We start from the raw sequence: 15,594 nt of genomic DNA, 5'->3' as shown, positions 1-15,594 counted from the left end.
ATGTAGTTTCATAAGGCAGAGCAAGGAGGAGATGGGCAGAAAGCTGCCATAGCCCCATTGCTGCAGCTGAGGTAGTCCAGTCTGTAACAAATTCTTTCCCACCACCAAAGGGCCACTTTGGCTTGTGGTATGGTCTAGTGGTTGGTGACCCTGCCTGGGGCAGAGGGGTTGAAACTAGATGATCTTTGAGATCCTTCTCAACCAAGGCCATTCTGTGATCCCTCCAGCAGGAGCAGTGTGTGGGAGCGAGGACGGGACGGTTTGTAGGTTAGATTCAGCCTTCATTCAGCAGATCGCAGGCTGTAAGCTCCTTTCTCTGAGGACACCTTGTCCGCTTCCTCGTGTCACGAACTCACTGGTGGCTTCCTGGCAAAGCACCCGCAGACTCCTGGGGACTGAACGCTTCCAGCCGCAGGAGCTTCCAGATACACGGAAGCAGCAGGGCTGGCCTCTTGTTTGCTGATCTGTGGCCGCCCGGGGTTCATGGCCTGCAGTTTGTTTGCTCTCACAGGAGGAGGACTTGGGAGCCTTTGGGATGGAAGCAGCAGCGAGCAGCATGGCTCTGTAGGACCCGCTCCTCTGGGAAGCGCTGTGGTTGTTTTGCTCCATCTGCTCTGTGAAGCCGTTTGATTGTTGCAAATGGTTTTATTTGCTTGCTGTGTTAGAGCCGTGGACTAGCAATACCTGCCTCCAAACCAGTTTTCTCCTCTGTTTTGCACGTGAACAGAGCTGTTTTTCACGAGTGGCAGGAAAAAATCTGTTTGCTTCAGGTTATATAACATCAAAGTTACGTTATATTTAACTGTGAGTTACGGACCAGAATGCACTGAGCTCCCTGTTGTGGTCATGGTAAGTGGTCATCTTCTTTGATAGCAGTCACTAAGCTGTATGTTAATGATTTAGAATCAAAGTGATAAGTCGTGAAATACTTTGTTACAGCTTCAGTTTTAAAAACGGTGGTTTATGATCCTCCCGTATCTAAATGTCTGCCTCAATCCTTTCACAGTAGTACAACAAATGCAGCGCTGTTTCTAGAAGCTCAAGAAGAGGATTTGTTCTCTAGTATTCATTTTTTTAATGTGTTATTCATGAAGAAAGCAGAGCTGAAAGCTTTCTATTTCATCTCAGTAAAAATGAAACTAAGGATAGGTAATCTGTACAGAAAAGCATGTAGAGGGTCTTTTCTAACTCCAGCTCTTGCTAGCATTGGAGTGGTGCATGCAAGTACTGTTGTACTTTCTTAGGGAACAGGAACCACTGTTCTGCAGAAAATAAGCTGGTAAGGCCATTGAATAATGCATACAGTATTATAGGAATTTAGTTCATCGCAGAAGTCGGAGTAGTTCTCATTGGGATATGTGTTTTCAAATGACTTTCTGCTCCCTGAAGTTGCTTTAAGCTCCATGTGTGAGCAGGATCAGCTCTCTGGTTTGGGCAGGGCTGGGTATGTTCTTGTGTTCCTCATGGCATTTACAGGCTGGCAGAGGCAGATGTGTGCATATGCATGGACTGTATTCATGCATGGACTGCATTCATGCCTGCGTGTGCGTGCTCTTGGTTTATTTAGGCAGGCAAAATGTTGAGCCCTTCTGTCTGTGCCTTACAGGTGGAATTTGGGAAAGCATTTCAAGCTGCTTAGTGTTGTGTAGTACAATATATTCTTTCAATATGGGATATTTTAAATCTGGTGAGAACCTATGGGAACTTAGACTTCCCCTGTGCTGTCACTATAAACAAGAGGTGTAAGCCAGGTGACACCCTCAGTGCTGTGTTTCACTTAATGTACTTTCTCATTCCTAGATTGTGCTCAGTTTAATTGCCTGAAATGACTCAAGGGAAAAAATCCACCAAGCTGCATGTTCAGACAAGGAGCTCTCAAGATACGTTATTCCATCGCCTTACTCAAATCTTGCACAACAATTAGTTTATTAATAAGGAAAATATCTGTAATTAGTAGTATACAAACACCGAACACCACAATTAGATTTTGTGGAAGCCATAACTTACATTGTTCCTTGAATATTAAGGGCCTGATCTGCCTGTGCTTCGTGCCATTCTCAGAATACGTGGGACAAAATGTTGTGTGATACGACGACAGAATTTTATGCTACCTGTGAGCAGGGAATAAAGTTAGGATGTTAAAGGCTAAATGCTCCTTTGGACCTCAATAACAACTTGTATGAATACCTCTCATTTTTAATATATGTTCAGCCTCGAGCTCCTGGAGGAAGGCTGCTGGTGTGTCTCACCTGTGATTCCAAACGAAGCTGGTGGTATGTTGTCCACGTTTTGTGGGTTGGTCTGTTATATATGCATTATTTTTTAGGACCAGATTTAAAAAGGTGTTCTGCAGACAACCATGGCACAGCATACTTGTTTTAAAGCATAGAAACTTGGAGTGGAAAGGTGAATCCAGTTCTCTTTGGGCTTTAACTAGTGAATGCTCTCCTGCTGGAGATGGACCTTTCTCTCTCTGCTTTGCAGTACGTACACCCTGCTAAGATGTACAGTGTGAGTTTGTATTTTGTCACTTGATGCAGGGTTCTAGGAAAACCTCAGCTTGATACCAGAGGTCACTTCAAGCAGTTGGTACCTTCCAGCATTCATTGGATATCTTACTGTCTTTCCTTTTATTGGCAATATGTGAAACTGATGTTTGCAATGGAAGATTCACGTTCTAGCTTTTTTTTTCCCCACATCCTGACTTCAAGCCACATTCCTTAATGTTTGCTGTTGTTTATCCAGTGCCTTTCAATGCAAACAGTGTTGGTACAGATCTTTGTACCATAAGGAAGAGAGAAGGATGGATGTCACAGGTTTGTAGAAATTGCATTTTGTGAGGCTGTGTAGAGCTGTTTTGGGGATTGAACATAAGGCTTATGGTAGTGGCAAGGAACTCAAAACCAGAAAGCAGGCACAAACATTACCTAAGTGCTGTAATTACCTCACCTTGTTATTGAATGATGGTGAAGCATGTCTCAACGTGTGGCATGTCAAAGGTATTTGGAAATGATGCTCGTCCTTCATTAAAGGAAGGGAATGAAGCAGCCTCTTCCACGCTTGGCCTTGCCTATAAGCGTGCAGTAGCTGATTAACGAAGATTCTTTGAATAATTGAATTTTCCCAGCTGAGGGGGGAAAAAAAAACACAACAACAAGCTTCATGGATCGTGTGCGTGCTTCACTGCTGCACAGCTCCATGGCCAAGGCATCTTCTGTATGAAAAAATGTTCCACTTTCACCTCTTGGCAAAAGGAGGGAGGAAGAATGAGGGGAAAAACTGCAGTGAAAGTACATCCAGAAGCTCTGCTCTGTTTGTGTAAGCTCTTTCCCTTGTGAATTTTGTTGTGATCTTTGAGCTGGTGGCTTTTCATAATATGTTGGACAAATAAATCTGCTCTGAAACATTCTGTCATCAGACTTTCCATACTGCAGTGGTTTTCTTGCAACATGGCACAGAGTACTCAGGAGTCCCCAGGAATCCGAAAACCTGGGGAACCCTCAGCAGCTCCTGGTGGATATGGGAGGCATTCATGGCACACAGGAATCGGGCAGGGGTTCCTCACCCAGCTTTGTCAAGGAACCTCGTGGCTCCCTAGTCTTGTGACTTGTTTCTCATGTGGGTGCTTCTCATCTGTATTTGGACTGCGCAGACTTCTGGTTTGGAGTGGTTGGGAAATAGTTGCATTGATATGGGTGGAGGAGGAGAAGGGTTGCACGAAGGGGTTATTTTGCAGTATTTTTAGTGCAGATATGCTTGATGGATTGTTTCTGGTCTTGGCCAATTCCGCTGACTTACAGGAAAGAAGGGATCCGGGGAGGGGGGGGGTGATCTCTCCCTGAACTGTAGTTGTTTGCAGTATAAACAGCTGAGCTATTCTTCAGATCCTCTCTTAGAAAAAAAAAATAAAACAAAAGCAGGCACTTTTTGGGTGAGTTCTAAGGTAGCCAAAGATGCAAATTGCACCCTACAAGTGCTTATCAGCTTGGCTTTGTGAATGCTACCTGTGGTTAGCTGGAGTGATTCCTGACAACAGCAAGCTAAGGAGATCCATAAAAAGTCCTTGGAAATGAACTGGTTTCTATTCTGCTGTTATAATTTCAAGGTGGAGACCCATTCCCTCCTAGAAACTTTCTGCTGTTTGAGTCTGGGCAAGGGAGTTTGGCAGCATGTTCACTGAGCTCAACGGGTCTCTCTTTGGTTGCTTCCAGAGGAGGTTTAAGTTGGATATTAGGAAAAACTGCTTCACCAAAAGGAGCAGTGATGCAGTGGCACAGCTGCCCACGGAGGTGCTGGAGTCACAGATCGTGGAGATGTGGCATTGAGGAATGTGGGCATGGTGGGTGGGTTAGTGGATGGCCTTGGTGGTCTTAGAGGTCTTTTACAGCCTTCATGATTGTGTGATCCTTTGTGGGGCTGCAGCCAACGCCTCGTGCTGGACCAGGGGAATGAGACCAGAGTTCTTCAGCAGGAAGGGCAGTGAATGCATCCCCAGTACTGCACAGCTTAGCTCTGTACTTGTACTGCTAATCTCTGTTAAATTTAGGGCTGGGAAAATTGTCTGTTGACATGCATTTGCTCATAATACGTTCCTCTGTCCCCAAGAAGCATACGGTCTTGTAGGAAGGGTTGGAATGAAGCAAGCTGATATGCAGCTATTTGTCCTCCCTTTTTGGGTTACGTAGGAGTGGGAGAGATGCCAAATATTTTGCTTGTTTTGCAGCAGTGTGCAGTCACATACAGTGCATTTCTGCTTTAGATCTGTGGAGCTTCAGGAGCTGAATTCAAATGCAGGAGTTGTTTTAGATTTTAGTAACTGAGTGAATATGCTGGGGTTGGGCAGAGGAATGGAATACTTATTGGTGGAGATGCATTCTGGCCAAGGGAGCTTAAAGTTGTGCAGATGAGCAAGGCATGCAGCTGTGGTTGCAGCCACCTCACACAGGGCTTCTCTCAATGCAAGCTGTGCCTTGCAGGGCTGGACTGCAGGCAGGTTTGGGGTTAGAAATGGCTGTTGCTTTTCCCTTGTTCTGTTTCAGGCCAAGTCATGAGCCCCATTGCAGGGGATGGCTGCAGGCTGGCAAACCTTGAGTTGTGGTGCAGAGAGCTGTTGTGTGGTGTGTGAGCTATCCAAAATGGATTGTCTTGATGGTGGATGTCCCACTGGTTGATGCTCATAGGTGAAGATGGTGATTCAGCTTTTGCAGGTTACTGTGGCTGGGATTTTCCATCTGAGCATGTTCTGGATAGGCCACTGTGCAGGGCTCCTAGGTGGGAGCATTAGTGCTCTTCTGCTCTGAAACCAGGTGAGGGAATGAGGGCTCCAATGGGTGAAGAGTCCATGTTCTTCAGGAGCTGGTGGTCTGCTGTGCTGAGAGCTGCAAGGCACTGAGGTCTGTCTTAACACAGTGGTAAATGGAGCTGCCTCATGGCTGAGAGAAGAAGATGCAAGGAGGTGGGGATGTCTTAAGTCAGGACTGAACGAGCTGAAACTCTTAGCACTGCAACAGCAATGGAAAAAAGCAGCTTTTTTGTCAGGTGGGACAGAGACCAGCAGACCTGCACGTGTTCTGCTTCAGTAGAAAGCTTCAGATCTGTTGGTAGGTGCAGGTGTTATTTTTTACCTTCATTTATCCTTTCTGACAGGATGAAGGCGTGATCTCTGAGGGTAGCAAGGCAGGTTTGGTGGGGTGTAGCTACATAATCATTGACAAATGTAAGCATTTTTTGTTCCATTGTATAACGTAACAGTTTGTGTTCTGCTTTCCAGGATCAGTGAAAGTTAAAGCATTGGTATTAAACTGCACAGTTTCCTTTCTGTGTGAAGTTTAGGATATATCACATGGGCTGAATGTACGCGGTGTTCTGGGCTTTGGAGAACAACTGAATGTATCTCCAGCTGTTCCAGCTGCAGTGCAAGAGAGGCACTGAAGGATGTGGTAAAGACACCAGGATGCCTTGAGAAAAGTCCCTCCTGTTGGAAATGTAGTATGTCAGAAAAGAAACCATTTATTTTCATTGCTGATTATCTGAATTTCTAAATAAGCAATGAAACCTGGCTTTGTTTTGGGAAGGAACTGCTGGAAGTTGGATAAGTTTTGCTGCTTTTTTTTCAGTGAAACCTTCAGTAACTGTATCGATTCCTGCACCTTTGGTTTCAATCTTAACCTAGTTCAGGTTTCCTGATATCACGTTTCCAGGTGGGAATGTGCTGTTTTTCCAAGATTGGGTATAATCTTCCATCCAAACTGTATGGTCAGGTGAGCAGGGAAAGTATTTCACAATGAATCTCTCCGGATCAGTTGAAAATAGTTGAAAATAGTAATGCAAAGCCAGGCTGGCAGCCAGCCGTCCATCCTGCTGCAGGGGGTGCTGGTATTGCTTGTGCTGCCTTGTAGCTGTTGGTAGTTATTGCTTCAAGCTTTTTGGTTCTTAACATTAAGCATTACTTTTTTTTGTCTTTTTTGCTGAATGGAGGGAGTGTGCCGAGTGCTTTCCTAGAAGTCACTGCTGTTTTGTTCAGCTTCATGTTTGGGTACAGTGAACACACGTAGCCAGCGAGGAAATAAAACTCCTGTCAGACTCCTGATCATTCATTAAAACTGTCAGGTGTGTATTGGTTTTGGCTGTTCCCTCTTATACAGTCGTCTTTTTTTAATAGTTGGTCTGGATTCAGATAGACATTTAGATGTTTTAAACATAACGTGAGCGGGTTATGCTTGTTTTTTAGAATTGACAGCATGTATCTTAATGGCTTTCTTAAGTAGACCCCAGGGAAATGGAGTTGGAAAGCCAAAGTGAGAGGTCTCCTGCCTCAGCAGCACAGTGCTGCCAGATTGAGCTAATTATTAATGAGAATTTGCCACATGCCTTTGTGGGTTTGTGATTTAACTGTTTGCTCAAAGTATAACGACAGAAGGTGGGTGCTCCTACTGAATTGAAACCCTGCAGTGACTGATGTTGTAATTCCTTTAGATTTAATACAGTTACTGAATATTTGAAGCTCTTCCAAAAAAATCAGCTCAACTTAAATTCTTTCAATTCGATGATCTTGGAGGTCCTTTCCAATCCGAGCCATTCTGTGAGTCTGTGAATTGGGTTGGAAGGGACCTCAAAGATCGTAGAGCCCCCAACCCCCAGACCTGGGCAGGGTTGCCACCCACTACATCTTAAACAAGATTTTTTTTCTCTGCAATATTCACTTCTACTGCATCTCCAGAACACTGCAAGTATTTGAAAAAATGAATGTATGGAGGATAGCCTGAGGTTAGGTGAAGTTTACTCCATGGAAGCTAAGATGGAAGAGGCACAACTTTAGCAGTTCCCCGAAGTTGGGTTCTGTCTGTACAGATACACTGAAGTTTTATGGACTATTCCTTAGTAAATCCCTGCAATTAAACAGGCAGCAGTCAAGTTTGTGATCAAAATCTGATGTCTTTGATTTCCTCCCAGATGCGTTAGGTTCCAGGAACTTTCTCAAGCTGTATGCTGGCTGTACCTTCATTTCAGGAGTTGTCTTAGTTGTTGGAAGCAACTGTTACTTTCAGATCATATTAGAAAAAGAAGCACCAATGTGAAAATGATTTAGAGAAAGTTCCCTCTTTCAAATGACTGGGGTTGCTTTTTTCTGCAGCAGTGTGTGGGTTGCAGAGAATAGAAAAACTGGGGAGGAGAAGAAGCAGGGAAGAGCAGATTTAGTCCAAATGACAGCATTTATATTGAGCTACGTAACATTTTAAAGAGAAACAGTCTTCGTGTTTCTTACTGTGTTACATCTTTTTCAGAAACAGTGGGATTTCAGTGGTTCTACAGACATGTTAGCAGGATCAGCACGGCTTTCTGGCACAGCGTGTTCTATGAGAACTGCATGCAGTGTCCACACAACAGCAGTGTGTTGGGAGAAAGAAGTGGTAATTCAAAGCAGGCATCTGAGATCACACACACACACACACACACACACACACACACACACACAGAAAGGGCATTTGAGTTTCTTTTTCACTTTCAGAGGTGGATCAGGGGAGCAGACCTGGGATGAGCTGTTTCTCTGGCAAGGAGGAGAACTGCAGCCTGAGTTTAAAGCGTCCCCAGGGAGTGACTGAAAAATTCATAAAGTGAAGTGGAGGAGCAGAACTTCTTGCAATGGAGCTCCCTGCAGCAGTGTGCCTGCTAGATAAGTCCCTTAGCAAAGAGCTGTTCCTGGGGAAGAGATGAGAAAGCCTGCAAAAATAGACTAACACTTTAGGTTTGATGCCTCTCTGAAGGATTTGCTGCAAAAAGTGCAGTTGGGAATGTAGCCGTCTCTATGGGAACGTTTTGCTGCTATATTTAGCAAAAGTAAATGAAGCTCGTTTGATCAGATGAGCACAGTTTTGGTAAGGTTTGATTGGTGGGGTTAGGATTATTTTGGGGGGGAGAGAGACTGGAGGAATTTCTTTGTTCAGGTTTGGTGAATCACTTGTCTGGTATTTTTCAAGTCAAAAAATGCCAAAGGTGTATATTCTTTCTGCAGGCAGTGTTAGGATTGGGTGACAGTTCAACTTGAACAATTAATTGCTTGGATAAAATATGTATGGCAGGTGGCTAGCTGGGCACGTTCAGCACTGGACAATGCCTGTGGAGCAGAGAATTTGATGTCTCTCCTGTACATTCTGTTTTCATGGCATTCCTCAGGTGCACTGCAGCTGGGGGATGTGCCTGTTGGGTGTGCAGCACACAGCTTACAGCAAAACTCTGCACAAGGGCTCCTCTTCAGCTTGCTTTCCCATCTGCTTTTGGCTTAGCTGCCGTTGTTCAGTGAATTACACCTTCAAAAAACAACATGGCCATGTAGGAATGTGGGGGCAGACAGCAGTGGCTCCAGTTGTGCTCCAGCTGCCCACCTGCTTGCAGCTCATGCCCCGAGCTCTAACAGCTTGGTGAGTTCCTCTTTTCTCCCTTTCCCTCCATGCTACGCTCAAGCCCAGCGCACAGCCGAGCAGGTCGGATGCTGCACATACTTATGCTCTATAAACACGTGCATGTTTACATTTGTTTCATTGCTGTTTTGACTCAAATCCCACTCTGATGCCAGAGGATACCAGCCGTGGTGAACGGACCCCGAGATTCTGCCATTGTGTTGCCCCGCGTTTGCTTCTCTCCTGCCTTCCTGCTCAAGTATTTAACCACTTCTTTTAGGTTACCTTCCAGGATTTCAGAGACCAACCTGGGAGCAGTTCAGAGGAGCCATGATGAACAAACATACATTCTGGTTACTCATTCTCCTTGACATTTATGATTGAAGGCAAACTTCAGCACTGATTGGTTATTCTGCAGTGCTCCATGTTATACTCAGCTTAAACTATAAAACCACGCTCTTTCTCAAAAATAAATCTTCTCTACAAAATCCTCTCCATTGTGACTAACAGCTGTACTTCGATTGTGAGCAGCTATGAAACTTTAAAGCAAACCCTCTTGCTTCCTTGCTGCCTCCCAGCTCCTCTGAGCTGGACATCTCACGTGGAAGCTCCCAGCCCTTTGCTGCTCCACCTTTGCACTGCCGTGCCATCGCGCTCGCACCCAATTCTTTCTCTCCGCTTGCATTCGCAGGCCACATCTGCTGGTGAACTTTGTGCAGTCCGCCTGGTTTTTTTCTTTTTCTCTTTTTTTTTTTTTTTTTTTTTTTCTTTCCCCTCCCCTTTTTACTAGAAGAAAGGTTTGTTTGTTGGCCGCTGGCTCGGGGCGGGACAGGAATGCAATGCATGCCCAGACCGCGCAGTATTTCCTGTTGCTGCAGCCCTCTGCGTCGGCACGGCTCCAGCACGAGCAGCTCAGAAACGAGGCAGCTCCCGAAATGCCTTGATTTTCTTTTATGGGGGAGAAAAAAAACCGTATTTTTAACAGTGAATCTTTGTGGCGTGACGATGCTTGAAATCTGTTGGTTTCGAGGGATGTGTGTTATTTATAGGTTGCCGTGGCAGGGAGTGTTAACCCTACAGAAGGTGAAGGGAGGAGAATCCGTCGCGTCACTGCAAAAAGTGATGTTTATTTTGCAGCACAATATGGCTCCATCGTGCTTCCTGTGTAGCTCAGCTCACTGCATTTTCCACTCGGTTAAAAATAGTGGTGATCTTTTGTCACTGAAGTTATTTCTGCATTATTTGCGCTGCTTTATTTTGCTCTTGCATTGTTAAGGAGTCTTACTTCTGCACTGCATGAAGTCTGTAGCAAGAAATACTATGTCTGGGCAAAAGGGAAGAAGTTGAGTTTGGTCACTTCTACCAAGGGACGTTTAATTTTGTCTTGTGTATGGTGTGGAAGGGAGATGAGGGGCTTTCTTTCTTTTATTATTTTGAAGCACTTCTGTAGACATGGCAGCTTTGTTGCTGTTTCAGACTTACAGCTGATAGAGGAGTATCTGTGGGCTGTGGCTATGCATTGATTACTTTTTTTTTGTTATTCTTTTAAGCAGATCCATGTTTTAGAGCACTTGTGTCCCTGGCTCCAGCAGAACATAGGAGGTCTGGAGAGGGCAAATACCAGGAAAAGGTTGAGTTGTAAATCGTATGTAGGAGTAAATGTGTATATGCAGAAATGCTGTATATCCTTGTACCTTTTTATGTGCTCGTCAGCTACTTGGTCCTGTTTGAGAAGAGGGAAAGTGTGCAGGTCAGTCCTTTGGTCCACCTTTGATCCACCCTTGGTCCTTCAGGATGGCACGTGCCAACAATGCAACTGGGTGCCAGTATGGGACAGATGCTAGCAGAGGGGAAAACCAAGGCAAGGCTGAATGGCCATATCCAGGCATCTTTAAACACCATCCAGATGTTCAGATGGAGGTACAGCCTCTCCCTCTGCATTGTGCTGGAAGGGTCCTGCAAGCCTGACATCTCTTACTGAGTTCGTACTCTCACCTGTTTTAATCCCTGGCTGCTTGAACTTCTTGGATCACAGAGGGACGTACCTTTCAGGCCTTTGGAGATGCACAGCTACGTGTGGCAGTGGACTCAGTGAAGCTCTGTTGCCTTGTCAAGCAGAGCAGAAGTGGAGGAGCTGGCCAGGCTCAGCGCTGTGTAATGTGAGCTCAAAGGTATTTCGCTCACAGCATGGTTCAGCAGGTTAATTAGGTTGTTAAAAGCTGTTTTGACTTTCTGGCTTCATTATTAAACGTGAATGCCCCCAAAGCAGTGGGTCTGTTCTTAAAGCCTTCAAGCTGACTGACTGGCTGTGAGGAGGTGAGCTTTGGCAGATGGATTTATTTTCATTAAGCATTTCCTGGTTGTGAGATCTTACTTTTTTCTGAATGCTTGCAGCACAGCAAGACAGCAAGGATGTTTATCTTTAAGTCGTGGTTTAGATGAGTAGTAACACATGTGATATGAAGGATATACCATCATAAATATGTACATCCAACTGTAGTGTACAGGCTGCAGCACACCAGCTGTTTGGTTTTCCTTGGAATCCTTTGGGCTCTCCTTGGAACCTTGGTTTATGTGCTGTTTTGAGGCTTTTTGTGGTTTCTCCTTCCTCCTTGTCAGTTCACAGGGCAGTGTGGCCAGTCCCTGCATTCAGCCTTGAGGAGCTACAGCAGATTGAGCATCACGGTGCTGTACAGAGAAGGCAGAGCAGAGTTCTGCTTCGTGGTTTGAAATTCACTGCTGTCAGTGCTTAGCAATTGAGCTTCCAGCAGCAGTGGATATTTCATCCACCCACATTTAGGGAATGCAGCTAATAATTATGATCAGGCAAAAGTTGGTTTTTCCTTGAAGCTGCTGCAACAACAAAAAACATTTCCAGAGTGTTATTTGATGAGGTGGAGGTCAGTTCTCTTCATGCTGCTTTGAATTAACATCCATCCTGACTATTTCTCTCCTTTTTGTTCTCGGTAGTACCCAAAAGTGTACTTTCACAGCTCTTTGGCAGGATGGAGAGCACGCTCCAGTTTCATGCTGCCCTTCAGCAGTTCTGGGCTAACAGTTCCATCTCAGTGTGCAGATACAGTTCCTGAGTTTGTTTTCCAAAGCGTTGTGGAATGGGTTAACAAAACAGCATTGTTCATTTAAAATCTCCTGTGAGGTGTAGATCTTGGTGGGCAGAATTAAGTGCTTTGGGAAGAATTTTCCTTCATGAAACGAATCTGGGATCCCTCCCTTCAGAGAAATGCCTTCGATGGAAAAACCAAGACCTGAAGATAATTCAGTTACATTCTGATGGGGAGAGAGGTTACCAAACATAGCTGAAATGAAAACAACTCTGGAGTGTATGGCACTGGTGCAAACAGAGCAATTTGCTCAGGTTTTACCTGTAGGAAGGTTAACCCAGATGTGGGCAGTTATTTCAGGTATGTGACAGTGCCGTTCCTGCAAAGCCCATGTGGAATTAAACAAGAATAAACAACAATAAACTGAATAAACTGTAAATGATGTTTTAAACCAAAGCAATCTGGGAATCGTGCAGATTTTGTTTGAAGTCTCATGAAGTAACTTATGCCCTGATGTGCGTGTTCCAAAAATCGGAACTGCTTTGTAGCTGTGACTTCTGTAGATTATACAACTCCATTTTTCTACTCAGAAATCATAAGATCGAGACATTGCACATCTGTAATCACGTATAAATTTAGAAGCTGCCTTCTTATGAAGAAAGGTTTTGTTTAATGCTACTTTGTTCTTACTTGCACGTTCCCATTTTGCCTTATAAACAATCTTGTTCGCGGAGCGCTCGTGATGCGCAGATGTTCATTTTATTGCTTTTAGTTTGTCTGGAAACGCAGTGGAAATCTCTTCATTACCCTGTTTCTGTTCTTCGGGAAGACTGGCTATTGCGTGCGTTTCATTAGGAAGCAGCAGCAATAATTGGACACCTCGTGGGCTGTGGGGGGACGGAGCGGAGCTTCCAGACTGCCTGCTGTGCCTCCTGAGTGCGCAGGGCTTTGCGCGCAGCGGCTGCGTGGCAGTCTGGTCTTATAATTAATTGCATTTTTATAATTAATTGTGACTTTCAGTACCACAAATTAACCGTATTTCACACAACCGCAGCACAATTTGATGGGAGAAGCCCTGGACTAAACTTTTATTTTAGAATACACCCATGAGGGAAGAGCTTTTCCTCACCGTGTTACTCACGCTGCTGTTGCAGTTCCTGCGTTTGGAGAACAAAAGCATAAAGCTTCTGCCTCCAAAGGGTAACGTGAGTCATGGGAGGTTTGCAAGGATGCTGTGGATTTATGCTGTAAGCGTGCTTGGGTGTTATTTTCCACCGTAACAGTTTCTTCATTGTTTCCCTTCCCATTTTCCTTGCATAGCCACCTGGTATGGTTACATATCTTCTGTTTGGGCTTGTGTGGTTACAGTAAGTTCTTGTAAAACTTGCCTTTATGTTTCCTTGCATCCTTCCCCACATTCAGTAATGCTGTGGGTTCGTTTGCACAAGCACAGTTCTTGGGACCACAGTGACTTGCAGAAACTTATGGGCAAGGTGGGAATGAGCTTACCTGCAGGCAGCATGCAGCCACAGGTTGTGAGCAGGGAGATCTCTCGTGAGGATGAGGGCAGGGAAGCTCGAGGTGGGACATTCCTCTGGTTTGAAAGTATGGATCTGCACCAGAGCCCCTACAAAGTGTGGTATGTATGGCCTGTTTTGATGACATCTCAAACGAAGAGGATGGCACTAGATTTTAATGCTCATCAAGGGAGGAGCATCAAACAGTTGGCACTTCACTTTATTCGTTGAATTCCAATTAACAAGAAATGTGGTGAAAAGAATCTTTTGGATGTTAGGATATTTGAACAGAGGGCTTTGGAGACTCTTGCAGACCCCATGAAGGCTGAGTCCTGTGTGATCTTTAGTTGTGTGGAGCAGGGAATGAGGAGATACAGTGACAGCATTTGTATGGGCATCAGGTATATAAGGTGTGCATGGATGTGTGCAGAATTAGAACCAACTGTGAAGAGTTGGAGGAAGGCTCATTTTGAATGACTGACCGTAAAGCTAAGTGTAGATTTTCTGCATGGGAAGAGGTAAGAATTCTTGCCCTAGGAGTTACTAGGAAGGTATGAGACCAAAGCATGGTGTTGATGTATAAATTAATGGTGTGCTCTCCTTTCATGCTGGGTGTTGCATTCATTTCCAGTCCCAAAAATACAAAATGGAGAAGGCAGTTCATGTCCAATGGCAAGCCTGGCTCTCAGCAGCAGCCCTCGGAGCAGGGAGGTGTGAGCAGACCCAACCAATCCTGGAGATTTCCAGGAGCTCCAACATTTTGTGGCTGTAGCCACAGCTGCCAGAACGCTGCAGCTCTCACTGGGTGGAATTTCTCTTGAAATTCTGTATCCTGTGACCACTTAATACTGTGCTTTGCATATACAGACCACCCATGGCCTGGTCTTAAGCGTGTGAGGTTTGAAGGCTGACATGATGGGATGTAGGTAATTTCTTGCCTTGATTGTGTTCAAAAACCTCCTGAACACGAAGCTCAGAAGCATCCTTATGCAAGCGTTGAGTAATTAGTTTTCTTGCTTAACGCTAACCTTCTATTAACTTCATAGAGATGTTTTCTGCAGGAAAGACTTTTGGTCTCAGCCTGGAATATCTGCTGGACTTCATTGTAATGTGTGATCAGGACTTGGGGAGGAATTCTGTGCACAGAAATTGTTTGCAGAGCAAAATTTCATGTTGTACCTTACAAAGTTCAGAGGAAAAAGAAATCAGTGTGCTGTCATGCTTTTAAATGGAGTCTGAAGGGACAGATCAGGGAAGCAGATAATATAAAACAAGGGAGAGGGCTCACAAGTATGGAATATCAAAACTGTCCCGTGAAACCGATATCAGTGCATCACACAGACTTGCAATGTGGAAATGGTTTTAAGTTGAGCGAGGGAAGATTCAGGTTGGATGTTGGGGGGAAGTTCTTTACAGGGAGAGTGGTGAGGTGCTGGAACAGCTGCCCACAGAGGCTGTGGATGCCCCGTCCATCCCTGGAGGTGTTCAAGGCCAGGTTGGATGGGGACCTGGGCAGCCTGGTCTGGTATTAAATGGGGAGGTTGGTGGCCCTGCCTGTGGTGGGGGGGGCTGGAGATTCCTGATCCTTGAGGTCCCTTCCAACCCTGGCCATTCTATGATTCTGTGTGTTAGTAAAAGAGGATGAAAATACTTGAGCAGATACGCTGTATAAGAGAACAGAATTGTTGGGCCCATCAGAAACCTTGTGGGGGTTTGAAGAGAAGCTCACAGTGGTAGAGCAGTTATTTACACGGTGCATATGGCATGGCCAACCTCCAGACCAGGCTGCCCAGAGCCACATCCAGCCTGGCCTTGAATGCCTGCAGGGATGGGGCATCCACAGCCTCCTTGGGCAGCCTGTTCCAATGTGTCGCCACCCTCTAGGAAATATATTTCTAGGAAATCTGAAAATCGTGTCTTAGAACAGCATGGTGACCTGTGATTCTGCTGAGATTTAGATTGCTTAGTAGTATGCTAGTGCCATCATCAAAGTTTGACAAAGTATGTGCTGAAATAGAGGGAAGGTCTCAATATGATGGCAAACTTCTTAAGTTTCTGTTAAGGTTGAAGGACTTCTAAGCTGACAACCATGTATGCGAGTTCAGCCGTTGTACATCT

General features: G+C 45.0%; 1 protein-coding gene across 2 annotated transcripts in view; it reads left to right on the top strand.

Moving 5' to 3' along the window:
• The window catches only part of CTDSPL (CTD small phosphatase like), a gene marked incomplete at both ends in the record, with an annotated part of 67,883 nt that overhangs the window by 23,035 nt on the left and 29,254 nt on the right, over positions 1-15,594 (top strand). The window lies entirely within an intron of this gene.

The sequence above is a fragment of the Tetrao urogallus genome, assembly GCF_951394365.1.
Source record: "Tetrao urogallus genome assembly, chromosome: 7".
Lineage (NCBI taxonomy): Eukaryota > Metazoa > Chordata > Aves > Galliformes > Phasianidae > Tetrao > Tetrao urogallus.
This window is presented reverse-complemented; position numbering and strand designations above follow the sequence as displayed.